The sequence below is a fragment of the Mauremys reevesii genome, linkage group 7, assembly GCF_016161935.1.
Source record: "Mauremys reevesii isolate NIE-2019 linkage group 7, ASM1616193v1, whole genome shotgun sequence".
Classification (NCBI taxonomy): Eukaryota; Metazoa; Chordata; order Testudines; family Geoemydidae; genus Mauremys; species Mauremys reevesii.
In genome coordinates, this window is record NC_052629.1 from 461,679 (window position 1) to 488,835 (window position 27,157).

A 27,157-nucleotide genomic window follows, 5' to 3' on the forward strand; every position below is an offset into this window, starting at 1 on the left:
GGGGGTGTCTGTGTCCCGGCAGGGTGTCCTTGTCTCGTGGGGAGGTGCTGTCCTGTGTCTCTGGGTCTGTGTGGGGGTGTCTGTGTCCCAGCCGGGTGTCCTTGGGAGGGTGTCCTGTGTCTCTGGCTCTGTGTCCTTGTCTCGTGGGGAGGTGTCCTGTGTCTCTGGCTCTGTGTTGTCCCTGTCTCGTGGGGAGGGGTGTCCTGTGTCTCTGGCTCTGTGTCCCGGCGGGGTGTCCCTGTCTCGTGGGGAGGGGTGTCCTGTGTCTCTGGGTCTGTGTGGGGGTGTCTGTGTCCCGGCAGGGTGTCCTTGTCTCGTGGGGAGGTGCTGTCCTGTGTCTCTGGGTCTGTGTGGGGGTGTCTGTGTCCCAGTGGGGTGTCCTTGTCTCGTGGGGAGGGGTGTCCTGTGTCTCTGGGTCTGTGTGGGGGTGTCTGTGTCCCGGCGGGTTGTCCTTGTCTCGTGGGGAGGGGGTGTCCTATGTCTCTGGGTCTGTGTGGGGGTGGCTGTATCCCGGCGGGTTGTCCCTGTCTCATGGGGAGGGGTGTCCTGTGTCTCTGGGTCTGTGCGGGGGTGTCTGTGTCCCGGTGGGGTGTCCTTGTCTCGTGGGGAGGGTGTCCTGTGTCTCTGGGTCTGTGGGGTGTCTGTGTCCCGGCGGTGTCCTTGTGTGGTGGGGCGGGGTTTCGTGTGTCTCTGGGTCTGTGGGGGGGTGTCTGTGTCCCGGCGGGGTGTCCCTGTCTCGTGGGGAGGGGTGTCCTGTGTCTCTGGGTCTGTGTGGGGGTGTCTGTGTCCCGGCGGGGTGTCCCTGTCTCGTGGGGAGGGGGTGTCCTGTGTCTCTGGGTCTGTGTGGGGGTGTCCTTGTCTCGGTGGGGTGTCCCTGTCTCGTGGGGAGGGGGTGTCCTGTGTCTCTGGGTCTGTGTGGGGGTGTCTGTGTCCCGGCGGGGTGTCCCTGTCTCGTGGGGAGGGGTGTCCTGTGTCTCTGGGTCTGTGCGGGGGTGTCTGTGTCCCGGCGGGGTGTCCCTGTCTCGTGGGGAGGGGTGTCCTGTGTCTCTGGGTCTGTGCGGGGGGTCTGTGTCCCGGCGGGTGCCATGTCCCCATGTCTCTGTGCGTTGCCCTGTGTCCCCGTGCCCTTCCCCTGTCGGTGCCCGGTGTCCCGCGCAGGGCCGGTGGGGGGCGGGGCGGCGTCCAGAAGGGCCCGTTCCGGTCTAGCCCAGCGCCCGCGGGCCCCGGCTCCCGGCTCTCTCGGGGCGGGGCCGGGCTGGTGACTCGGGCGGGCGGGGCGCCGGCCGGGGCGGAGGCGGCCGCGGCAGCGGGACGTGGAGGGGCTGGAGCGGCCGCGCGGGGCCGGCTCGGCCCGGGGAGCAGGTAGGAACGGGAGCCGGGCCGGGAGCAGCTACCCGGGGGAGAGACGGGCCTCCGGGGCCTCCGGCCTGGGGCTGCCGGGCCTCAGCCGCTCCCGCAGAGCGAGCGCCCCGCCTCAGGGCCCCGAGACTGCCCCTCAGGGCCCCCCATTGCCGCCGACCCTCATCCTCCCGGCGCCCCCGCCCCGAAACCCCTCATGGGCCCCATTGCCTCCCGTTCCCGCCGACACTTTGTCCCTCCCGACACCCCTGGCCCCAAAACCCCTCATGGCCCCCATTGCCTCCCGTTCCTGCCAACACCTCATCCCTCCCGGCGCCCTCACGCCCTGAACCCCTCATGGCCCCCATTGCTCCCCATTCCCGTCGACACTCATCCTCCCGGCGCCCCGGCCCCTGAAACCCCTCATGGCCCCCATTGCCTCCCGTTCCTGCCAACACCCTCATCCCTCCCGGCACCCCCTCATGGCCCCCATTGCTCCCCATTCCCGTCGACACCCTCATGCCTCCCGGCACCGCTGGCCCCTGATTCCCTCACGCCCCATGACCCTCCCCAGAGTCCTCTATTCCTCATGGCACCCCCTACCCTGACACCTCTGGTGCCCTGAGCCCCTCCATGCCCCCCCAGGACCCCATTCCTTCCATCACCCCCTACTCCAGCACCCCAGTGCCCTGAGCAGGGGCGGCTCTAGGATTTCCGCCGCCCCAAGCAGGGCGGCACGCTGCGGGGGGTGCTCTGGCGGTCGCCGGTCCCGCAGCTCCGGTGCACCTCCCACAGACGTGCCTGCAGATGCTCCACCGGAGCCGCGGGACCAGTGGACCCTCGTCTGCGGGAGGTGCACTGGAGCCGCCTGCCGCCCTCCCGTGGGACGCCGTCCCAAGCGCGCGCTTGGCGCACTGGGTCTGGAGTCGGTCCTGGCCCTGAGCCATCCTCATGGTCCCCCACAGAGCCCCCCATCCCTCCCGGCACCCCTTACCCTCATCCCCCTTGCACCCCGAGCCCCCCCCATAAGCTCCATTACCCCCCCATGGTCTCTGGCACCCCTTGCCTCGGCACCCCTCGTGCCCTGAGCCTTCCCATGGCCCCCAGAATCCCCTACCCTGCCCCCTTGTGCCCTGAGCCCCCATCCCTCGTGGCACCCCTGCCCTGACACCCTCGCACTCTGAGCCCCCATGGCCCCCTTCCCTCCTGGCACTCCTGGCCCCCAACTGCCCCAATGCCCCTTGTCCCCTGAGCCCCCTATGGCCCCCCAAGGCCCCCTGGTGCCCAGAGAACTCCACCTCCTGCTGACACCCCATCTATCCCTCCTGGAACCCCTTGTCCCCTGCTGTCCCCAAGACTCCCGACACCCTCATCGCCCCAGGACTGAGAGCACTCCTGAATGCCCACCCATAGCTCCCTGGTGCTCAGACCCCTTCATCTCCCTCACTCACTCCTCCGCCCCGAGACCCCCTGACACCTGCCATTGCCCCCTCTCAAATCTCCAGCACCCTGACACCTTCTAGTCCTCCTCTGCCATCTTCCATTACCCCAACCCCCATTCCTCCTGTGTTTTAGCACCCCCTCCATTGCCCCTCAGTCTGCCAACATCCCTCCATTGCCCCCTGTCCCTGAAACCCCTCTCTGCCTCGCCCCCCTACATCCCTCATCGCCCTTCCTGCCCTGACTCTCCCGTCCCTCCTCTGCTCTAGTACCCCCAATTGCCCCCTGCTCGACACCCCCATTGCCTCTCTGCCATGACTCCCCACAACCCCATTGGTCCTCCTCGACACCCTACATCCCTCCTCTGCTCTAGTACCCCCCATTGCCCTCTACCCCAACACCCTGCTCCCCACACAGAACACCCATCTCCCTTCTGCCCTGATGCCCCCCTTCCCTGCTCCCCACACAGAGCACCCACACCCTCACACTCAGTCTTCTTCCCCCCACCCTGACAGGCCCATGCAGAATACCCTGTATCCCCCTGACACCCCGTCTTCTCACTCAGCCCCTGGCATCACCAGTGCCCTGCTCCCATGCAGAACACCCACCCTGACTCCTCCTCATGCACCTGACTCCCTCTGCTCTGCATGCAGGAAACCCACCCCCACATCCACCCACTGCCCCGACAGCCCCATTCCCTCTCTCCCAAGGCAGAGCACCCACCCTGATTTCTGCTGACACCCTGACTTCATCCCTCAGCCCCCCACAACTCCACACCTCTGTCCCCACATCCTCATCCCCCGACTCCCCATGCAGAGCACCCACCCCGTCCCCTCTGCTCTGCCCCTGACATCCTGTCCCCCTGCCTCTAGCTTCCCCTATTCCCCCGTGCTCCGTGCCTCTGCTGCCCATGACATCTCCCTCTCCTGCCCATAGCATCCCTTGTTTCTCCCTGTGTGCCTCTGACATCCCTCTCCCTCTGCCCATGAAATCCCCTGCTCCTCACAACACTCCATCTCCCCTGCTCTGTGCCCCTCATGCCCCTGCTCCCCCATCTCTCCGCTCGCTCTGCCCCAACCCTCCTGTGTCACTCCACCCACTGTCTGCCCATTACCCCTACCATGGTGTAACCCTCCTTCCAGTTCTCAAGAAAACTTGATTGGCCTGAAAACTGTGTTTTGCCAAAGTGTGAAAGGTCTGGCCCCCGGGAATGCTGTTGGGACTCTCACTGTGTTTGGGATTAACCACGGTAGCATAGTGCATTGGGTTGTGTGAAAGGCTGCAGCAAGAGTGCACTGTGTCAGACTGATCGACCCTGGGGGCTAGCACTGTAGTGCAGTGCATTACATGTAGGACTGCACAGGATGCTGCTGCTTCCATCATGTTAATAAAAATAACAGTGATTGGAGCATCCTGTTGACTCACTGCTACGTAAGAGCGTAAGAATGGCCACACTGGGTCAGACCAATAGTCCATCTAGCCCAGTGTCCTGTCTTCTGACAGTGGCCAATTCCAGGGCTTCAGGGGGAGTGTATAGAACAGGGCAATTGGAGTGATCCACTCCCTCCTAGCTTCTGGCAGTCAGGTTTCACCTCAAGCATGGGGTTGCGTCCCTGACCGTCTTGGCTAACAGCTACTGAAGGACCTATCCTTCAGGAACTAATCTAATTCCATTTTGAACCCAGTTATGCTTTTGACCATCACATCATCCCATGGCAATGAGTTTCACTTGTTAACTGTGCATTGTGTGAAAAAATATTTTCTCTTATTTGTATTAAATCTGCTGCCTATTAATTTCATTGGGTGACCCCTGGTTTTTGTATTTTGGGAAAGGGTCAAGACTATAACAGGGTCAAAAAAGAACTAGATACATTCATGGAGGACAGGTCCATCAATGGCTATTAGCCAGGATGGGCAGGGATGGTGTCCCTAGCCTCTGTTTGCCAGAAGCTGGGAATGGGAGACAGGGAATAGATCACTTGATGATTACCTGTTCTGTTCATTCTGTCTGGGGCACCTGGCATTGGCCACTGTCGGCAGACAGGATACGGGGCTAGATAGACCTTTGGTCTGACCTAGTATGGCTGTTCTTATGTTCCTATGGGTAAATAATACATCTCTAGTCACTTTTTTCACACCATTCATGATTTGAGAGACCTGGTCCCCCTTCAGTCGTCTCTTTTCTAAGGTGAATAGGCCTAATCTTTTTGGTCTCTCCTCCTTTAAAAGCCATTCCATGCTCTTGATCATCTTTGTTGCCCTTCTCTGAACCTTTTCCAATTCTAATATTTTTTTTTGAGACGGGGTGACCAGGTCTGTATGCAGTATTCAAGATGTGGGCATATCATGGATTTATATAGAGGCAACATGATATTTTCTGTCTTACTATCTATTCCTTTCTGAATGATTCCCAACATTCTGTTCGCTTTTTTGACAACTGCTGCAAATTGAGTCGATGTTTTCAGAGAATTATCGACAATGACTCCAAGATCTCTTTCTTGAGTGGTAACAGCTAATTTAGACCCCATCATTTTATTTGTATAGTTGGAATTATGTTTTCCAGTGTGCATTACTTTGCATTTATCAACACTTAATTTCATTTGCCATTTTGTTGCTCAGTCACCCAGTTTTGTGAGATCCCTTTGTAACTCTTCTCAGTCTCCTTTGGGTATCTTGAGTAGTTTTGTATCATCTGCAAATTATGCCACCTCACTGTTTACCCCTTTTTCCAGGTCATTTATGACTATGTTGAATGGTACTAGTCCCAGTACGTGCTCCTGGGGGTCACCACTATTTACTTCTCTCCAAACTCACATTTATTCCTACCTTTTGTTTCCTATCTTTTAATCAGTTACTGATCCCTCAGAGGACCTTCCCTCTTATTCTATGTCTGCTTACTTTGCTTAAAAGCCTTTGGTGAGGTTCCTTGTCAAAGGCTTCCTGAAAATCTAAGTCCACTATATCCACTGGATTCCCCTTGTCCACATGCTTGTTGACCCCCTCAAAGAATTCTAATAGATTGGTGAGGCATGATTTCCCTCTACAAAAACCATGTTGACTCTTCCCCAACATATGGTGTTCATCTATGTGTCTGACAATTCTGTTCTTTACTACCGTTTCAACCAGTTTGCCCAGTACTGAAGTTAGGTTTACCAGCCTGTAATTGCCAGGATTATCACTGGAACCTTTTTAAAATATTGGCGTCACACTAGCTATCCTCCGTCATCTGGTACAGAAGCGGATTTAAATGATAGGTTACATACCACAGTTAGTAGTTCTGCAATTTCACATCTGAGTTTCTTCAGAACTCTTTGGTGAATGCCATCAGGTTCCGGTGACTTATTATTGTTTATCAGTTTGTTCCAAAACCTCCTCTAAAGACACCTCAATCTGAGACAGTTCCTCAGATTTGTCACCTAAAAAGAAAGGCTCAGGTTTGGGAATCCCCCTTGCATTCTCAGCCATGAAGACCAATGCAAAGAATTAATTTAGTTTCTCCACAATGGCCTTATTGTCCTTGTGTGCTCTTTTAGCATCTTGATCATCCAGTGGTCCTCCTGGTTGTTTAGCAGGCTCCCTGCCTCTGATGTACTTAAATGTTTTTTTTTGCTATTACTTTTTGAGTTTTTGGCTAGCTGTTCTTCAAATTCTTTTTTGGCCTTCCTAATTATATTTTTATACTTCACTTGCCAGAGTTTATGCTCCTTTCTATTTTCCTCACTATGATTTAACTTCCACTTTTTAAAGGATGCCTTTTTGCCTCTCATTCCTTCTTTTACTTTGTTGTTTAGCCATGGTGGCACTTTTTTGGTTCTCTTACTGTGTTTTTTTAATTTGGGGTATACATTTAAGTTGAGCCTCTATTATGGTGTCTTTAAAAAGTTCCCATGCAGCTTGCAGAGATTTCACTTTTGACACTACCCTTCAATTTCTGTTTTACTAACATCCTCATTTTTGTGTAGTTCTCCTTTCTGAAATTAAATGCTACTGTGGTGGGCTGCTGTGGTGTTTTCCCCGCTACTGGGATGTTAACTTTAATTATATTATGGTCACTATTACCAGGCGGTTCACCTATATTCACCTCTTTCAGCATTTAGGACTAAACCAAGAATTGCGTCTCTTCTTGGGGGTTCCAGGACTAGCTGCCTGCCTCCAAGAAGCAGTCATTTATCACTGCATCCTGACCTAAGATGACATGTACCCAGTCAATATGGGGATAGTTGAAATCCCCCATTATTATTGAGTTTTTTATTTTTATAGACTCTAATCTCCCTGAGCATTTCACAGTCACTAACACCATCCTGGCCAGGTGGTCGGTAGTATATCCCTACTTGTTTGTTCTTATTATTCAAGCCTGGAATTACTATCCATAGAGATTCTATGGTACAGTTTGGTTCATTTAAGATTTTTACTTCATTTGACTTTACGTTTTCTTTCACATATACCTTTCTTAATAGTTCCTAACCATCTGTTAGCCTTATGACCACTGCTGCTCATTGAGCTGAAGTTGTCAGAGAACTATCCACAGTGACTCCAAGACTTTTACTTGAGTGGTAACAGCTAATTTAGATCCCATCATTATTATGTGTAGTTAGTATTAGTTTTTTCCAATGTGCATTACTTTGCACTTATCGATGCGGTATTTCATCTGCATTTTTGTTGCTCAGTCACCCAGTTTTGTGAGATCCCTTTGTAATTCTTAGTTCAATCCAAAGGTCACTCCAATCCTGAATAATACTGTATTATCTGCAAACTTGTCTCTTCACTGTTTACCCCCCTTTTTCAGATCATTAATGAATATCTTGAACAGCACAGGTCCCAGTACAGATCCTTGGGAGACCCTGTTTACCTCTTGCCGTTGTGAAAACTCACCATTGTTTTCTGTCTTTTAACCAGTTACTGATCCATGGGAGAACTTTCCCCGTCGTCTCATGACCACTTAGTTTTCTGAAGAGCCTTCAGTGAGGGACCTTGTTATAGTGTACAGGGATTTTCGGAAAGCCTCTATCAACTGGATTATCCTTATCCACATTCTTTTTGACACCTCAAATAATTCTGATAGATTGGTGAGCCATGATTTCCCTTTAGAGAAGCCATGTTGACTTTTCCCCCAACAAATTGTTTTTATCTATATCAGAGGTGGGCAAACTTTTTGGCTCGAGGGCCACATCTGGGTGGGGAAATAGTATGCAGGTCCATGAATGTAGGGCTGGGGAAGGGGGTTGGGGTATGGGAGGGGGTGAGGTGTGCAAGAAGGGGCTCAAAGCAAGGGGTTGGGGTGCAGGAGTGGGCTCAGGGCAGGGGGTTGGGCTGCAGGAGGGGAGTGGCAGGGGCTCAAGGCAGGGGGTTAGGGGGCTCAGGGCAGGGGGTTGGGCAGCAGGAGGGGAGTGGCAGGGGCTCAAGGCAGGGGGTTAGGGGGCTCAGGGCAGGGGGTTGGCATGCGGGGTGCAGGAGGGGTTCAGGGTGTGGGCTCCGGCCTGGCACTGCTTTCCTTGAGCAGCTCCAGGGTGGCAGCAGTGCGCAGCAGGGCTAAGAAAGGGTCCCTTCCTGCCCTGGCCCCATGCCGCTCCCAGAAGTGGCTCACATGTCCAGCAGTGGCTCCTAGGGGTGGGGCTGGGGCAGGCGGCTTGGCTGTGCACTGCCCTCGCCTGTGGGTACCACCCCGAAGCTCCCATTGGCCGTGGTTCCCCGTTCCTGACCAATGGGAGCTGCGGGGAGCGGTGCCTGCAGGCAAGGGTAGGGCATGGAGCCCTTTCTCCCCTTCCCCGCCAGGGACCGCAGGGACGTGGTGGCTGCTTCCAGGAGCAGCGCGGGGCCAGGGCAGGCAGGGAGCCTGCCTTAGCCCTGCTGCGCCACAGGTCTGGCAATCCCGCGGGCTGGATTGAAAGCCCTGATGGGCCGGATCCAGGCCATAGTTTGCCCTCCCCTGATCTATATGTTGATAATTCTGTACTTTAGTACCAGGTAAATTGGTAGAAACTATAATAAAGTTAGGCTTGCATTCTGTAATTGCCAGGATCACCTCTGGAGCCCTTTTTAAAAAAATCTGTGTTCCCCGGAATCGGGCCCTGCGCCTAAGAGGGCCCCATACCCACGCCTAAGAGGGCCCTGCTCTGGGGATCTTCAGCGGCATTTCAGTGGCGGGGGGTCCTTCGGTGCCGCGGAAGACCTGGAGCGGACTCCCCGCCACCAGAGTGCTGCCGCCCGGGAAAATAGAAAGGAGCATAAACTCTGGCAAGTGAAGTATAAAAATATAATTAGGAAGGCCAAAAAAGAATTTGAAGAACAGCTAGCCAAAAACTCAAAAAGTAATAGCAAAAAAAAAATTTAAGTACATCAGAGGCAGGAAGCCTGCTAAACAACCAGGAGGACCACTGGATGATCAAGATGCTAAAAGAGCACACAAGGACAATAAGGCCATTGTGGAGAAACTAAATTAATTCTTTGCATTGGTCTTCACAGCTGAGAATGCAAGGGGGATTCTCAAACCTGAGCCTTTCTTTTTAGGTGACAAATCTGAGGAACTGTCTCAGATTGAGGTGTCTTTAGAGGAGGTTTTGGAACAAACTGATAAACAATAATAAGTCACCGGAACCTGATGGCATTCACCAAAGAGTTCTGAAGGAACTCTGATGTGAAATTGCAGAACTACTAACTGTGGTATGTAACCTATCATTTAAATCCGCTTCTGTACCAGATGACGGAGGATAGCTAGTGTGACGCCAATATTTTAAAAAGGTTCCAGTGATAATCCTGGCAATTACAGGCTGGTAAACCTAACTTCAGTACTGGGCAAACTGGTTGAAACTGTAGTAAACTGTATTGAAATCAGGCCCTGCGGGTCATAAAGCCGGCCCTGATCTGGTACAATGACTTGTTCCAGTGATGGGTTACATCCTAGAGTTAATAGATCTGCGATTTCATATTTGAGTTCCTTCAGAACTCTTGGGTGACTTCCATCTGGTCCTGGTGATATATTAGTGCGTAATTTATCAGTTTGTTCTAAAATATTTTCTATTGACATATCAGTTTGGAACAGTACTTCAGATCTGTCACCCAAAAAGAATATCTTTGATGTATGTATCTTCCCCACATCCTCTGCCGTGAAGACAAATGCAAAGAATTCGTTTAGCTTCTCTGCAATGGCCTTGTCTTCCTTGAGTGATCCTTTAGCATCTTGGTCATCTAGTCACCCTACTGTCTGTTTGACAGGCTTCCTGCTTCTCATGTACTTAAAAAAATTTTACTGTTAATTTTTGCATCTTTACCATGTTGCTTCTCAAATTCTTTCTTTGCCTGCCTTATTATACTTTTACACTTAACCCACCAGAGTTTGTGCACCTTCCTGTTATCTGCACTAGGATTTGGCTTTCAAATTTTAAAGGATGCTTTTTTGCAGTTGATGGCCTCCATTGCTCTGCTTTCTAGCCATGGTGGCGTTCTTTTGGTCCTCTCATTGTTTTTCTGATTTGGGGTATACATTTCATCTGAGCCTCTGTTATGGTGTTTTAAAATAGTCCCCATGCTTGCTGGCATTTACCCCATGTCACAGCTCTTTTTAATTTCCATCTAACAAGCATCCTCAGTTTTGTGTAGTTCCCCTTTTTAAAGTGAAATGTTACCGTGGTGTGGGTTTTGGTGGTATCCCTCCATACAAAGATGTTACATTTAATTACACTGTGATCACTATTACTGAGCTATTATGTAATCACTATTACATCTGTGATATGGGTCCAGCAGCAAGGGTATGTGAAGCTGAGGCATGGAGAGATTATGCTTGGGGGTTTAGTATGTCGGCGTGAGTCACACAGCTGCAGTTTCTGGGTGAAATCCTGGCTCTGTTGAAATCAATGGCAACATTTCAATTGACTTCAGTGGGGTCAGGATGTCCCACTCCAAGTGTCTCATGGCTACTGCTCCCAAAGGGTCTGGCATACTAACTGCACAGTTAATGCCCATCTTCGTTTGTTAGGAAGACTGGAATTGGGATTACAGGTACATGGAAGCTCTGATTTAATGATGCGCTCTGCCAGATCTGCCTGTGCTACTGGTAGGTCTGGCAGAGTAAATTCTGGGGATCTGGGGAACATCGTTGATGTGGTGACGGTGTCAGAAGTAGTAAAGCTGTTGAACAGGCAGGACACTGAGAGGAACACTCAGTTTGTAGGGCTAACGATATAGGCCTGATTTTAAAATCTGGCCTCTCTGCACCCACAACTTGCTGCCCAGAGACATACACATATAAATGACCTCAGTTGTGCCCACAATTAAGGGAGACTGGGCAGAGCAATGTCCAAGTCTGCGACTGTTGCTTTGGGCAGTATTGTCACTGTTCCTCCATCTGCAGCATACACCCTGCCTTGTAACACTATGGGCATATGGCCCAGCTGTCAGGTAAAGCCATTAATGCCTTTATCATTCCTGTACAGAGCACTCTTGGCAGAGCGCCATCTGGCCTAGGGATTTCAGTCCTCTGGGGACATGTCCACACAGTGAGTGGCAGCAAGCGTGGAGCCAGGCTCAGGCTAGCTGTGTGGATGTAGCCTAGGGAAGGGGGTGGGCTCAGTCTGCACAGCTGTTCTGGGGCTCTGGGATTTGCTGCCATGGGCTGTGTGGACATACCCATGTGATCTGAGTTCCAATGGCCAGAGGGCTGTTCTGGGGTAAACCAGAAGGAGGGACCTGTAATTTGTGGCACTTGGTATTGACCTAATAGCTTATGAGAGAAACTCTCTCCAGGGAGAGACAGGAGGGAAGAACAGCGGCTCCTAACTGTATAAACCCAGGAGCAGATGCTGGGGCCTCTGGGTGCTGCTGTGATACAGACACTGAACAATGTTATTTTGCTTGTCAGTAATTTGGGCCTGCCCTCTCTACCGAGCAGAAACACTAAGCATGAGGCCTCAAGGTAGGATTGGTGCTATGTGCATCCTCCTGGCAGGCTGAGGCCATGTTGGTGTTGGGGAGGAGGGTACAGGTGGGCAGACCCCCTCCAGGTGAGAGGCCTGATGCAAGCTTCACCCCGTGGGTGTATCTCAGCTAATGTTCTCGTTCTACTAAATCTCCTCTGTTTCGTAGGGAAGCCTGGGTTCAGGCATAGTGAGGGACAAAGGCATCTTACTTTGTAGATGATCTGAGCTGAGTGGCAAAAAGTGCCACCTTGATCAGCTCCTGAGGGGTTGCCTTATGACATCTGCAATCTGAGCAATGGCAGCAGGCACCTCCTGCACCACCTCTGCCTGCTACAGCATGTCTGACAGAGTGATGCCAAAGCTGATGCATTATCCTTCACATGCTCTAGCCTCTCCTTGTGCAAGCACCTTCTCCTTTGCAGCTCCTGGCATCTAGAGCTGCCTCACTCTATTCTTTTCTAGTTCTAGTTCCTATCCTGTCCTCATCTCCGTAGTATCTAAGTGCCATTCAGTCATTCATTAAGTGATATGACTGACACTTGTCATGTAAGGTTTGCCATGTTTCCATGGCTTTCAAATTTCTGCTGAAAAGGACCTCTCTCTCCTTGGCTTCTGTTACAGTCTGTCTTTACCTCCGACAGAGACAGGAGATATAGTGTCTGCCCTACACAACTCTCCCAAATACAGTTATTTTGGACCATACAGCACAATCTCACCCCATCTACTCCACCTTACTCACTTCCCTGCCTCCTATTGTGCTGTGCATCACGTTTCAACTTCCTGTCTGCACACTGCCTACATCTCTGAGCTGGCTTCTGTCAGTGTCCCCTTCCCACACAGCTCTGTTCTGCCAATGTCACCAACTGCAGTTGTCTCATTTTTTGTCTCCAGTGCGCCTTGTAACCTTCCAAGATCTTTTTGTCACCAAATTCAAATCTCTCCTATATACCCGCTTCTGGAATGGTTTACAAAAGGGAGCCTGTTTGCAGTTTAATTACAGGTGGCCTGCAAAGGGATTTGAAAGGATTGGGCTTGGGCTCTTGTGTGATGGAGGGAGCAGCCCAAAGGGGTTTTGTTCTCATTTATTTGTTTCCAGCTTTTTTTAACCTTAGCAATATTATGAATATAAAGAAATATGGCTTTGTTGGAGGACCGGTGGGAGGCCTCAGAGGTATTTTGTTGAGCTCTTTGTGCCTTAATAGATCAGGTAAAATAAAACTAACAAAAACAACAACTTTCAGAGTAGCAGCCGTGTTAGTCTGTATCCACAAAAGGAACAGGAGTACTTGTGGCACCTTAAAGACTAACAAATTTATTTTAGCATGAGCTTTCGTGAGCTACAGCTCAAGCACTCCTGTTCTTTTTGCAAAAACAACAAAAAACACCTACACTAGAAATCTTCTCTTTCAGCAGTTTTTCTCTGTTGTTTTGTGATGTCATCATGTACGCAAGCTACTCTGTCACCATAAAATTCTCTAGCCTCGACAGGACCTTAAATACCAGAAAAACAAGCAGAATTTTATTTTATTTATTTTTACAGAACCTTTTCGGGTCCCTATCTCTGTCATAAAGGGGAAAAAATGGTACAAGCTCAATTTTTTTTCTTTTGCAGGTTACTGTTGAAACAAGTAGCATTAACCATCATGCTGAAAGGCAGCTAGGGATAGTTTATTTTGTGGAAGTGTCTGTCACAGCTCTCTAGAAAAGGGTGGGTGAAGATTTCTCTCTGAAGTTTGGCTCAGATCCCTCTGTATCTCTCACATGTTAATGACTGATTTGGATCTCCAGATCTAGCACACACTCTTCAGGGGTAGTTGGATTTTCTGTAATATCGTTATGGTAAAATATTTCCTCACTCTCACAGACGAAACACTTAGAAATACTTTTCTCTGAGATTTTTCCCCAACAGCCTCAATTTCCCCCTCCCCCCAAACTAAAATACCCGGGTTCCCACAAATTGCAAACTTTTATGTGTGTGTCTTTCTCCCTCACATGTCTCTGTGAGAGGCCACTGTTTAAAATGTGCAATTTTGTTTAACCTACAAGGTGTTATTCCCTGTTATGTATGTAACGGGTCGGACTCACCCCTGCGGCGCCTCCTGCTGGTCGTCCTTGGGAATTGGCTCAGTCCAGCGTTCGGAGCGCTCTCTGCAGGCCGGTGATCCACCTGTCTTCTCCTGGCCCCCGTGTCCCTCCCAGGACCCCGGTGCCCCTTTAACTGGGTCTCCCCCTCCCAGGGGAACCCCCACCCTACTATCCCCACTTTGCCTCAGAATTGGCCACTGCCAGTCATTCTCTAGCCCCACATCCTGGGGCAGACTGCAGTATCAGCCTGTTCATCAGTGGCAAGGAGGGTTTGGACCTGCTGCCTTGCCCTACCCCTGGGCTGCCCCCTGCAACCCCCAGTACCCTTTTGGCCTTGTGCTAGGCCGCAGCCTGGGGCCTTCCAGGCCAGAGCTCCCCAGCCTTTCCCCAGCCCTGCTCCACTCAGGTACTCTATTTCCGCTCCCTGCAGCCAGGCCCATCTCCTTCTGAATACAGAGAGAGACTGTTTTCCTTCTGGCTTCCCTGGCCTTCTTATAAGGCCCTGTAGCTCTGTTTGGGGCGTGGCCCCAGCTGCAGCCACTTCTCCAATCAGCCCAGCCTAAAGCCCCTTCCCAGGGCTGTTTTAAAGCCCCAAAAGGGCAGGAGCGGTGTAGCCACCCCGCTACAATGTATTTATTCATTTGTTCGTGAGAGCACCCCGATGTGCCACGTGCTTTCCAGATATTCAAGAAGGAAGGAGAGTCCCTGCCCCGAGAAGCTCAAAGTTTAGAGATAGACCAAAGCCAGGGAAGGGAAGTAACAGAACGTGATTGTTTTTATACAAACCATCAAGATTTGCTGTGGGCAGCACAGTTCTGTTTGCTATAACTGAATGAATATCAGCAAAGAAAAGCCAGAGGAACTACCCGTGCCTGTTAGCTACTTCTGTGCTCTGCCATGGCTTCCCTGGGTCCTGACTACAGCTGCTCTCCCCTGCCTCTGTGATCCTCCATTCACTGGAATTAATGTTTATTTTTAATAGTTAAATATTAATAAAAATGGGCATTGATAAAACTAAATTGTTTAAAACTTTGGCAGGGGTTAAGGGAGTGGGGAGATGTGGGAGGCATGAAAGTAGTGAGTCTGGCTGAGCACGGGGCCTGCAGAGCTGGTGTGGGCAGCATGGCTGTGACACCTCATTGTGCTGTGACACCTCACAGCTGAGCTCAGAGTTCAATGTGTGACTGGGATGTGTACACTGTGGGTGGCTCTGTGAAAGGACTTTGTAGTGAAGATGATGTGTGAGAGTACACTTGCTGCCTTATGCTTGGCTTGGAAGTTAATGTTGCCTTAACTAGTTATTTCCTATATTTCTAGTGTTTGTGTCACTTGAAAATGTATTTGAGCAAAATTATAAAAGCTATTATATTATAACTCCTTGTATTCCAGTACCACCTAGCAGCCCAGCCAAGAGCAGGCCTCCCATGAGCTAGGTGCTTACAAACTGAATGAGAGAGAATCCTTGCCCCAAAGAGATGAGTTTCAATAGACAACGCTGGCAAAGGGTTGGAAGGATTGAAAATGCCCCAGATTACACAGCAGAGCTAGAAATAGAAGCCAGTTATCCTGACTCTCAGTCCAGTGCCCCATCCACTGGACCATGCTGCTTCCCAGTGGACTCCATCTAAAATCTAAATGAAAAAAACATTATCAAGGTTGCAGAGTCAAGCATTTGAGAATTAGAAATGCTCTTGCAACCGTAATTCATATTTCAGGGGCTCTAATACCCTTATCAACCTCCAGTGATCCCTTTACATAGCTGTCTTGTCTGGTAAGTGCTGGGACCCATGTGTCTGTGAGTGTGTTAGTCTTCCAGCAAAAACAGGATCGACAAGATCCATATTTCCAATGTACAAAAAACTCCATTAATTTTATCTAAAGAGGCTAAAAAGGGCACAAACCCATTTCACCATCCTCCTTCAGGTCACCCTCCCTCTGAGTTGTGGCTTCTTTGAGTAAGGGTCTAACACTCATCTTCTCCCTTGCCTTTCCCCAAAAATGGTGAATCCATTAACGAAAATTTCTTGTCCGACCTCATTTCAGATGCAAAGAGAGAGGCTGAGGCATGTGGGAAATGGATCTGAAATCTATGAGTCACTGTGCAGCAGAAATGTGACAAAGTCTCCACTACCCCTTTTGGCTGTATAATAACCTGGTTTGGTCCAGTCTGGACAGATGGCACCAAACAACATTATCACCAGGTTAAAAGCTGTTGTGCTTTGCTTCAAGTCTCTACTTTCTTAGCTTGCACTGGCTGGTTTGGCTGAAAGGACAGACGGATTTGTAGTAGGACTGGTCTGGCTCTGACAGGCTGCAGATTCCTCAGCGTGCTGCAGCATGGAGCTGGGATTTCTTCAGTAGGGCTCTGGGAAAGTTGCTAATCTAGGAACTGAGATACAGTTAGGTATTGAAATGTATCACCTGCTCCCGGGAGTGGGGGTGGGGAGCAGAGGAAGCGGGGAAGAGTGCCATGACAGGGTGAGTTAATTGCCTAAGTTTCTCCTCCTATTCATACAGGGGGCCCCAAGCCTGCCTGGGAGGGGTATCTTGCTGCTGCTGGGCTGAGTCAGGAATTCTGTGCTCTGATTCAGCCCTGACCTCTGCTAGGGTGAAGTCTCCATGTTTGTTCAGTCCTGGGCCTTCCCTTCCTCTCCTGCCCTGCCTTAAAGGGATTACCCAGCTCTGAGGTGAGAGGGGAATGGTGCTTGGCCAGAAGTCAGGGATGGTGACTCATTGCAGATATCAGGCGGAGTGCAGCTCTCCCTAGAATCTGCTCTTCCTGCTCATGTGTCAGGCACAGAGAGGACACTCTTGGGTGGAAGCTTGGGAGAGTTTTGTTTTCACCTTTACGTCCAGAGGTTTAGATTCTGTAACATCTTCATTAATCATCTGGATGATGAGATGGATTGCACCCTCAACAAGTTCGCGGATGACACTACGGTGGGGGGAGAGATAGATATGCTGGAGGGTAGGGATAGGGTCCAGAGTGACCTAGACAAATAGGAGGGTTGGGCCAAAAGAAATCTGAGTTTCAACAAGGACAAGTGCAGAGCCCTGCACTTAGGACGGAAGAATCCCATGCACTGCTACAGACTGGGACCGACTGGCTAAGCGGCAGTTCTGCAGAAAAGGACCTGGGGATTACAGTGGACAAAAAGCTGGATATGAGTCAGCAGTGTGCCCTTGTTGCCAAGAAGGCTAACGGCATATTGGACTGCATTAGTAGGAGCATTGCCCGCAGATTGAGGGAAGTGAATATTCCCCCTCTATTCGGCACTGGTGAGGCCACATTTGGAGTATTGCATCCAGTTTTGGGCCCCCCACTACAGAAGGGAGGTGGACAAACTGGAGAGACTCCAGCGGCGGGCAACAAAAATAATTAGGGGTGTGTGGCACGTGACTTATGAGGAGAGGCTGAGGGAACTGGCCTTATTTAGGCCTGGGCTACACTAGCGGGGAGGGGGGGGAGGTTTCCGAACTAAGATACGCAACTTCAGCTACGCTATTCACGTAGCTGAAGTTGAAGTATCTTAGTTCGACTTACCTGGCTGTCCTCACGGTGGTGAGTCAACTGTTGCGGCTCCCCCGTCGACACTGCTTACTCCTCCTGCCGAGGTGGAGTACGAGCGTTGATTTGCGGCTCGATTTATCGCGACCAGACAAGACGTGATAAATCGATCCTCAATACATCGAACGCTACCCGCCGATGCAGTGGGTAGTATAGACGTACCCTTAGTCTGCAGAAAAGAAGAGTGAGGGGGGATTTGATAGCAGCCTTCATCTACCTGAAGGCAGGTTCCAAAGAGGGTGGAGCTAGGCTGTTCGCAGTGATGGCAGATGACAGAACAAGAAGCAATGGTCTCAAGTTGCAGTGCAGGAGGTCTAGGTTGGATATTAGGAAAAACTGTTTCACTTCGAGGGTGGTGAAGCACTGAAATGGGTTACCTAGGGACGTGGTGGAATCTCCATCCTTAGAGGTTTTTAAGACCCGGCTTGACACAGCCCTGGGGAATGATTTAGTTGGTGTTGGTCCTGCTTTGAGCAGGGGATTGAACTAGATGACCTCCTGAGGTCTCTTCCAACCCTAATCTTCTATGATTCTACCAACATCCCAGCCTGAAAGAAGCTGTAAGTCATCTTCTGGTTGAGAATTCGAAAGTGGAAGATAATTTGGGAGAAAGTGGTCATGAAATGGTAGAGTTCATGATTCTAAGGAATGGTAGCAGGGAGAACAGCACAATAAAGCAGTGGATTTCAAGAAGGCAGACTTTAGCAAACTCATGGAGTTGGTCGGTAAAATCCCATGGGAAGCAAGTCTAAGGGGAAAAACAATTTGAAGACAGCTGGCAATTTTTCAAAGAGACATTATTAAGGGTACGAGCAAACTATCCCACTGCGTAGGAAAGATAGGAAGTTTGGCAAGAGACCACCCTAGCTTAACCAGGAGATCTTCAATGATCTAAAACTCAAAAAAGAGTCCTACAAAAAGTGGAAACTCGGTCAAGTTACAAAGGATGAATATAAACAAATAACACAAGTATGTAGGGACAAAATTGGAAAAACCAAGGCACAAAATGAAATCAAACTAGCTAGGGACATAAAAGAAAACAAGAAAACATTCTGCAAATACATTAGAAGCAAGAGGAAGACCAAGGACAGAGTAGGTCCATTACTCAATGAGGGGAGAAAGACAGTAACAGAAAATGCGGAAATGGTAGAGGTGCTTAATGACTTCTTTGTTTTGGTTTTCACCAAGAAGGTTGGTGGCGATTGGATGTCTTAAAATAGTGAATGCCAGTGAAAGTGAGGTAGGATCAGAGTCTAAAATAGGGAAAGAACAAGTCAAAAATTACTTAGAGAAGTTAGATGTCTTCAAATCACCAGGGCTTGATTAAATGCATTCTAGAATACTCAAGGAGCTTACGGAGGAGATATCTGAGCCATTAGCAATTATCTTTGAAAAGTCATGGAAGACAGGACACATTCCAGAAGACTGGAAAAGGGCAAATATAGTGCCCATCTGTAAAAAGGGAAATAAGGACAACCTGGGGAATTACAGACCAGTCAGCTTAACCTCTGTACCCAGAAAGATAATGGAGCAAATAATTAAGCAATCAATTTGGAAACACCTAGAAGATAATAAGGTGATAAATAACAGTCAGCATGGATTTGTCAAGAATAAAGCACATCAAACCAACCTGATAGCTTTCTTTGACAGGGTAACAAGCCTTGTGGATGGGGGAAGTGGTAGATGTGGTATATCTTGACTTTAGTAAGGCTTTTGATACTGTCTCGCATCACCGTCTCATAAACAAACTAGGAAAATGCAATCTAGATGGAGGTACTATAAGATGGGTGCATAACTGGATGGAAAATTGTTCCCAGAGAGTAGTTATCATGGTTCACAGTCATGCTGGAAGGGCATAATGAATGGGGTCCCACAAGGATCGGTTCTGGGTCCGGTTCTGTTCAATATCTTCAATCATTTAGATCAGGGGTAGGCAACCTATGGCATGTGTGCCAAAGGTGGAACACGAGCTGTTTTTCGGTGGCACTCACACTGCCTGGGTCCTGGCCACCGGTCTGGGGGACTCTGCATTTTAATTTAATTTTAAGTGAAGCTTCTTAAACATTTTAAAACCCTTATTTACTTTATATACAACAATAGTTTAGTTATATATTATAGATGTATAGAAAGAGACCTTCTAAAAATGTTAAAATACATTACTGGCATGTGAAACCTTAAATTAATAATATATGGAGATATACCTATCTCATAGAACTGGAAGGGACCCTGAAAGGTCATTAAGTCCAGTCCTGTACCTTCACTAGCAGGACCAAGTACTGATTTTGCCCCAGATCCCTAAGTGGCCCCCTCAAAGATTGAACTCACAATCCTGGGTTTAGCAGGCCAATGCTCGCTCCCCCGACTTCTGTGAATGAACAAAGACTCGGCACACCACTTCTGAAAGATTGCCGACCCCTGATTTAGATAATGGCATAGAGAGTACACTTACAAAGTTTGCGGACGATACTAAGCTGGGAGGGGTTGGAAGTGCTTTGGAGGATAGGTTTAAAATTCAAAATGATCTGGACAAACTGGAGAAATGGTCTGAAGTAAAATAGGATGAAATTCAATAAGGACAAATGCAAAGTACTCCACTTAGGAAGGAACAATCAGTTGCACACATACAAAATGGGAAATGACTGCCTAGGAAGGAGTCCTGCGGAAAGGGATCTGGGGGTCATAGTGGATCACAAGCTAAATATGAACCAACAGTGTAAAACTGTTGCAAAAAAAGCAAACCTCATTCTGGGATCTATTAGGAGGAGTATTGTAAGCAAGACACGAGAAGTAATTCTTCTGCTCTCTCTGCGCTGATTAGGCCTCAACTGGAGTATTGTGTCTGGTTCTGGGGACCACATTTCAAGAAAGATGTGGACAAAATGGAGAAAGTCCAGAGAAGGGCAACAAAAATGATTAAAGGTCTAGAGAACATGACCTATGAGGGAAGATAGAAAAAATTGGGTTTGTTTAGTCTGGAGAAGAGAAGATTGAGGAGGGGCATGATAACGGTTTTCAAGTACATGTTACAAGGAGGAGGGAGAAAAATTGTTCTTAACCTCTGAGGATAGGACAAGAAGCAGTGGGCTTAAATTGCAGCAAGGGAGGTTTAGGTTGGACATTAGGAAAAACTTTGTAACTGTCAGAGTGGTTAAGCACTGGAATATATTGCTTAGGGAGGTGGTGGAATCTCCATCATTGGGGATATTTAATAGCAGGTTAGACAAACACCTGTCAGGGATGGTCTAGATAATACTTAGTCTTATCTTGAGTGCAGGGGACTGGACTAGCTGATCTCTCGAGGTCCATTCCAGTTCTATGATTCTATGATTTCTTCTAGATGTGAGTTTGCAGCAGGTGTTCAGCAAGCAGCCACTCCTGGGGCAAGACAAGGCCAAGGTCCTGTAAAAATGAATAATACATCTGTGTCTTGTTATGGAACAAGTAAACTTCACAGGTTGGTTCTCTGCCTTCAAACAGATGAGCACAGTGACTGGGCCCAGAGAGAGAGAAACATACAGCAAACACTCCTGTGTTCAGGGAAGAGTCCCAACGCATTCCAGAAAAGGGACAGCTTTCCCCAGACGCTGAGACCCGAAGTTTCATGGTGCTTGCAAGGGTGTAGTTTGCAATCCTGCAAAACACTGTGTGCAGAGAAATAGCATTACTTCTGGAAGCCCCAGTGAGATATCTAATGTAAATGGGAATAAGAGCAGGAAGGGCTTGGTGCTGCCTAGTGACGTGCACAATTTTTGCTCAGATTCTCCAGAAATCTGGAAGCAGTTTTTGGGCTCAGAACTCCCCCATCCCTCCACATCAGCACTCCCTTTGCTCTGTAATATCCACATCCTCTAATTTCAACTCTCATTTGCTCTATGTAAACTGCTCCTTTTCCCTCTTCATTTTAACATTCAATGGCTTCTGTAACCCAGAAGAAAATTGTTAGCAGATGAGAGTTTGACCTGTGATGAGATCAAATTGTTACTTAATTGAAAATATGAACTTCTCCCCAGCTCCCTTAGACTTTTCACATTATTAGTCTGTCATACTTTACCATTCCCCTCAAATCCTGGCCGTGCTCTCCCCAAGGAGCTGCTTCAGCTGGAGTACTGTGTCCAGTTCTGAGCAGCATGCTTCAGGAAGGATGTGAACAAATTGAAAAAAGTCCAGAGGAGAGAATAAAAATGATTAAAGGTCTAGGAATCATGTCCTAGAAGGAAAAATTGAAAAAAAAATTGTTTTTTAGTTTGGAGAAGAGAAGACTGGAGGAGGAACATGATGATAGTCTCCAAGTACATAAAATGTCAGTATAATGAGGAGTGTGATAAATTGTTCTCCTTAACCACTGATGATAGGACAAAAAGTAATGCGGCTTAATTTGCAGTAAGGGAGATTTAGGTTGAACATTTGAAAAAAAAATCCTAACTGTCAGGGTAGTTACGCACTGGAACAAATTACCTAGGGAGGCTGTCGAATCTCTGTCATTGGAAGTTTTAAAAAACAGGTTAGACAAGCATCTGTCACTAATGGTCTCTAGATAATACTGAGTCCTGCCTCAGTGCAGGGGACTGGATCAGATGATCTATCAAGGTTCCTTGTAGTCCCACATTTCTATGATAGTGACCTGACCAAGCCTACAAAGAATAGGGTGACCAGATAGCAACTGTGGAAAAAAAGGGACAGGGGGTGGGGGGTAATGGGCACCTATATAAGAAAAAGTCCCCAAAAATGGGACTGTCCCTTTAAAAACGGGACATCTGGTCACCCTAACAAAGAAGGGACCTGTGACTCTTTGAAGGTCAGAGACTTGATCTGTGTGTTTAGATATTTATTTTACCCTGTGGGAAGAGAGGGTGTGACGAACTGGAACTGTTCTTAATGTGGTCTGTGAATGCTGAGTGGGGGGTGTTGGCCTGGGAGGACGATCTGCATTGGGGGATGGGAGATTGGCCTTGAGAAAAGATACCTGAGCCTGTAACACCCTTTTCCCCAATGCAGCGGGGAGCATCCTGGCCAAAGAATTTAAAAAAAAAAAAATCAGTGCTGAGCAGAGCAAAAAATTACTTGTGGTGTCTAACATATTACACTCCTGCTAGTACATCCCAGAATGCTGGTCTCTTTTTTGCAACAGATTTACATTGCTGAATCATATTTAGGGTATGGCTACACTTGCAGCTGTACAGCGCTGCTGTGGGAGCGCCCCCGCGGCAGCGCTTTGAAGTGCGAGTGTGGTCGCGGTGCCAGCGCTGGGAGAGCTCTCTCCCAGCGCTGCAGGTACTCCACCTCCCCGTGGGGATTAGCTTACAGCGCTGGGAGCAGCGCTGGGGCACTGTTTACACTGGCGCTTTATAGCGCTGTGACTTGCTGCACTCAGGGGTGTATTTTTTCACACCCCTGAGCAAGAAAGTTGCAGCGCTGTAAAGCGCCAGTGTAGCCAAGCCTTAGTTTGCAATCTGCTATAACTCCCAGATCCTTTTCTGCCGTACTCCTTCCTAGGCAGTCATTTCCTATTTTGTATTTGTGCAATTGATTATTCCTTCCTAAGTGGAGTACTTTGCATTTGTCCTTATAGAATTTCATCCTGTTTACTTCAGACCATTTCTCCAGTTTGTCAGAATCATTTAGAATTCTGTCCTCCAAAGTGCTTGTAACCCCTCCCAGCTTGGTATCATCCACAAACTACCGTATATAAGTATACCCTCTATGCCATTATACAAAATATTTATGAAGATATTGAATAGAACTGGCCCTAGGACAAATCCTTGCGGGACCCCACTTGAAATTCTCTTCCATCTTGACTGTGAACCGTTGATAACTACTCTCTGAATATGTTTTTCCAACCAGTTGTGCACCCACCTCATAGGAGGTTCGTCTACACTATATTTACCTAGTTTGCTTATGAGAAGATCATGTGAGACAGTATCAAAAGCCCTATTAAAGTCGAGATAGATCACATCTGTTGCATCCCCCCATTCACAAGGCTTCTAGATCCTTACAAATTGATCAATTATTTGCTCCATTATCTTTCCATGTACTGAAGTTAAGCTAACTGGTTTGTAATTCCATGGGTTGTCCTTACTCCCCTTTTTACAGATGGGAACTATGTTTTCCCTTTTCCAGTCCTCCAAGATCTCTCCTGTCCTCCATGAATTCTCTGAGATAATCACTAATGACTCAGAGATCTCTTTAGCCAGTTCCTTAAATATTGTAGGATGCATTTCATCAGGGCCTGCTGACTTAAAAGACATCTAACCTGTCTAAGCAATTCTTAACTTGTTCTTTCCCATACAGAATTGCCGTACTGCATCAGAGGAGTGGTCCGTCTATCTGGGCATTTATATGGCTCACATCTGTGTGCCTTCCCCACCCCCCCGGTGAGGTAGGGAGAGTTGTTTTTATGTGCATTTTACAGATGGGGACCTGAGGCACAGAGAGTGGAAGGAACCTACCCAAAGCCTGACAGAGAGTTGGTGACAGAGCCAGGAACTAGAGTCAGAGAATTTCAAGGCCGGAAGGGAACACTAGGTCATCTAGTCCAGTGTTTCTCAATGACCGGTCTGTGGACTGGCGCCGGTCCCTGAGATCTCCCTGATACAGGTTAGGAAGGCAGCAAGCGGGTCCCTGGTATCAAAAAGGTTGAGAAACACCTGACTAGTCTGACCTCTTGTATATTGCAGGAATGGAACCTATAACCTCCAGTCTTGTGCACTCTTGATACTTCTTGTCATAGCTTCTAACCACAGCCAGCACCAGCTGCTTCAGAGTAAAGTGCAAGAAACCCCATACGGGCCCATTATGGAATCATATGCCCATGGGGGAAGTTTCTCTCTAGTGCCCATCTTTTAACTGGCAGGCTTATGCTCTGAAGCAGGAAGGGTTAGTATACCCTTTTATAATTTTAGCCTTACATTCATATTCTCATTATAGATGTCTCATCTTTTTCTGCCTCTCACTAAGATCCTGACCTCAGTGGTTGGTATCTTGTGGCAAGGAGTTTCACAGGCTAATTATAAGTTGTATAAAAATATTTCCTTCTACCAGTTTTTAATGCATTGACTTTCAGTATTCAGAATGTCCAGTGTTCTGCATTGGTTTGTATTTTTATGGTGCTGTTCTGTTCTCTTTGTGGATTATAGTGTTATACATTGTATCACATTTGCTGTGAGTTTCTCTCACTGACTGTTTTCTTTGCTACGTTAGTACAGAAATGTTTGATAAATGTGTTACAGAGCTGTGGGAGCACTGTGGTCACGTGAGGTACAAAAGCACTATACTATTGAGGCATCTCTGGTCCCTTCCCCTCCCTGTAGGCTATAGAGGGACTGTTCTCCTCAGTATTTTTCCCGTTGCTTTCTAGCTCAATTTTAAAGGCGGCCTGCAAAGGAAAGGACAATTTGGTTAGTGCCCCTTTTTAGCTGCTTTATAGTAAATGAGGGTCGAGCATTTGACTAGTCCAAAAATTATTGGTCAGTCAACCAGTCAAATATCAGTCAAATAATGTCAAAAATGGTCAAATATTTTAAAAGCTAATTTATTGGAACAGTAACAACAGTAACAAAACAGAGAGAGGCCAAAGAAAAAAGCAAAAACAGCTCCCTGAGCGACATAAGTTGCACCGATATAAGCCTGGTATGCACAGTGCTATGTTGGCAGGAGAGCGTCTCCCACTGACATAGCTACCACCGCTCGTTGGGAGTGATTTAATTATGTTGACGGGAGAGCTCTCTCCTGTCAGCATAGAGCATCTCCTGCTGACATAGTGCTGTCCACACTGGCACTTCTGACGGGGTAACTTATGTCGCTCGGTGGGGTGTTTTTTTACACCCTGAGCGACATGAGTTTTGTCGACAAAAGTGCTAGTGCAGACACAGCCTGAGTTATTTTAACTCAGAAAAATGCAAAACACAGTGAAGTGAAGCTCTAAAAAAGGAGTGGAACCATGACATTAACATTATTTATAATTGACATTATTTGATTGGTCAAATTATTTGACTTGCAATGCCTTGTAATGACAAATCCAGACTTCCACAATCAATGTTGCAGGATGCTTTGGATGACCCAGTGTTGTGCCTTGGGAACCTTCTTAGCCCTTAGTTGAAGGGATGAGGATGTTGAATCCTTAACAAAGACCTCTTGTCTCCCAACTAATTGAGTTTGGAAGGTGCTTCTGAGTAGGGCTCCCTAGCACTGTTAAAAATACTCGTGTCCTGTCTGCACAACACTTGAAGTCAGGGGTGGGCAAACTTTTTGGCCCGAGGGCCATATCTGGGTGGGGAAATTGTATGCAGGGCCATGAATGTAGGGATGGCGCAGGGGGTTGGGGCGCAGGAGGGAGTGTGCGATGTGGGAGGGGGTGCGGTGTGCATGAAGGGACTCAAGCAAAGGGTTGGGTTGCAGGAGGGGGCTCGGGGCGGGGGGTTGAGAGCTCAGCGGGTTGGGGTGCAGGAGGGGGTGCAGAGTGCAGGAGAGGGCTCAGGGCAGGGAGTCGGGGGCTTAGGGCAGGGGGTTGGGATTCGGGGGGTGCAGAGTGCAGGAGGGGGCTAAGGGCAGGGGGTTGGGGTGCAGAGTGCAGGAGGGGTTTGGGGTGCGGGCTCCGGCCCAGTGCTGCTTACCTTGAGCAGCTCCGGGATGGCAGTGGCACGCAGTGGGGCTAAGGCAAGGTCCCTGCCTGCCCTGGCCTCGTGCCACTCCTGGAAGTAGCCAGCATGTCCGGTAGTGGCTCTTGTGGATGGGGTGGGGCAGGCAGGTACCACCCCTGAAGCTTCCATTGGCCGTGGTTCCCCATTCCCAGCCAATAGGAGTTGCGAGGCGGTGCCTGCAGGCGAGGGCAGCGCACGGAGCCCTCTGCTCCTCCCCCCTGTCCCAGGGGCCACAGGCACGTGGTGCCGACCACTTCTGGAAGCAGTGTGCAGCCAGGGCTGACAAGGATCCTGCCTTAGCCCCGCTGCGCCACGAGGCTGGCAATCTGGCAGGCCGGATTGAGAGCCCTGACAGGCCAGATCCGGCCCACAGACCGTAGTTTGGCTCTCCCTGCTTTAAGTGTTGGTAATACCTAAGGTAAAAATTCTGTCACGGGTATTTTTACTAAAAGTCAGGGACAGCTCACAGGCAATAAACAAATTCATGGAAGCCCATGACCTGTCCCTGAATTTTACTCAAAATACCCCTGGGGTGGAAGGAGACTAACAGTCAGAGTGCGGCAGGGGGCTGACCTCCCACAGCTGCTCTAGCCTCGCTGCTGCTCCAGCCCCAGGGGGCTGACCCAACCACTTCAGCCCCCTGGCCGCTGGTGCGGCAGTCCTAGGGCTGACTGCTGCTCCAGCCCTGCCCCAGATGTCATGGAATCCGTTACCTCCATGACAGAATTATGTCTTTAGTAATCCCCTTTAGCTGCATCCATGTGACACATCTGTTGAACACATTTACACATTCTTCTAGTTAAATGGGCTCCAGTTATCCCATCTTGAACTACCCTAAATAACTCTTCATCCTCCTTCCGGCTTACAACAGATAGTTATCATGTCCCTCGTCCCTCCCCCAATCAGGATTTAGATGAGTAGCACATAGTCCTGTGTTCATTCTGCATCAGTCCGTCCCTGCAGCCCCGAACTCGTGTCTGGTACATGTCCCTGCATTCCCTCAGGTCCCCTGATTTCTTGCTGATACAAAATGGCCTTCCATTTTATGTGTTATGTATTATTTGTATTGCGGCATGCCTACTAGACCCTGTTCCACTGTGCTGTGTGCGCTGTATGAACATATAATGAAGAGATGGCCTCTGCCCCAAAGAGTGTACATGGGAAGGATAAGATGAGGC

General features: G+C 48.9%; 1 protein-coding gene across 2 annotated transcripts in view; it reads left to right on the forward strand.

The window, feature by feature from the left end:
- Positions 1-1,296: 1,296 nt before the first annotated feature.
- LOC120409065 (dynamin binding protein) overlaps positions 1,297-27,157 on the forward strand; it is a 69,162-nt gene continuing 43,301 nt past the window's right edge. For both annotated transcript variants that reach the window (XM_039546447.1, XM_039546448.1), the window contains exon 1: positions 1,297-1,362. The gene's annotated coding sequence lies outside the window, so the exon portion shown is untranslated. The remainder of the gene's footprint in view (positions 1,363-27,157) is intronic.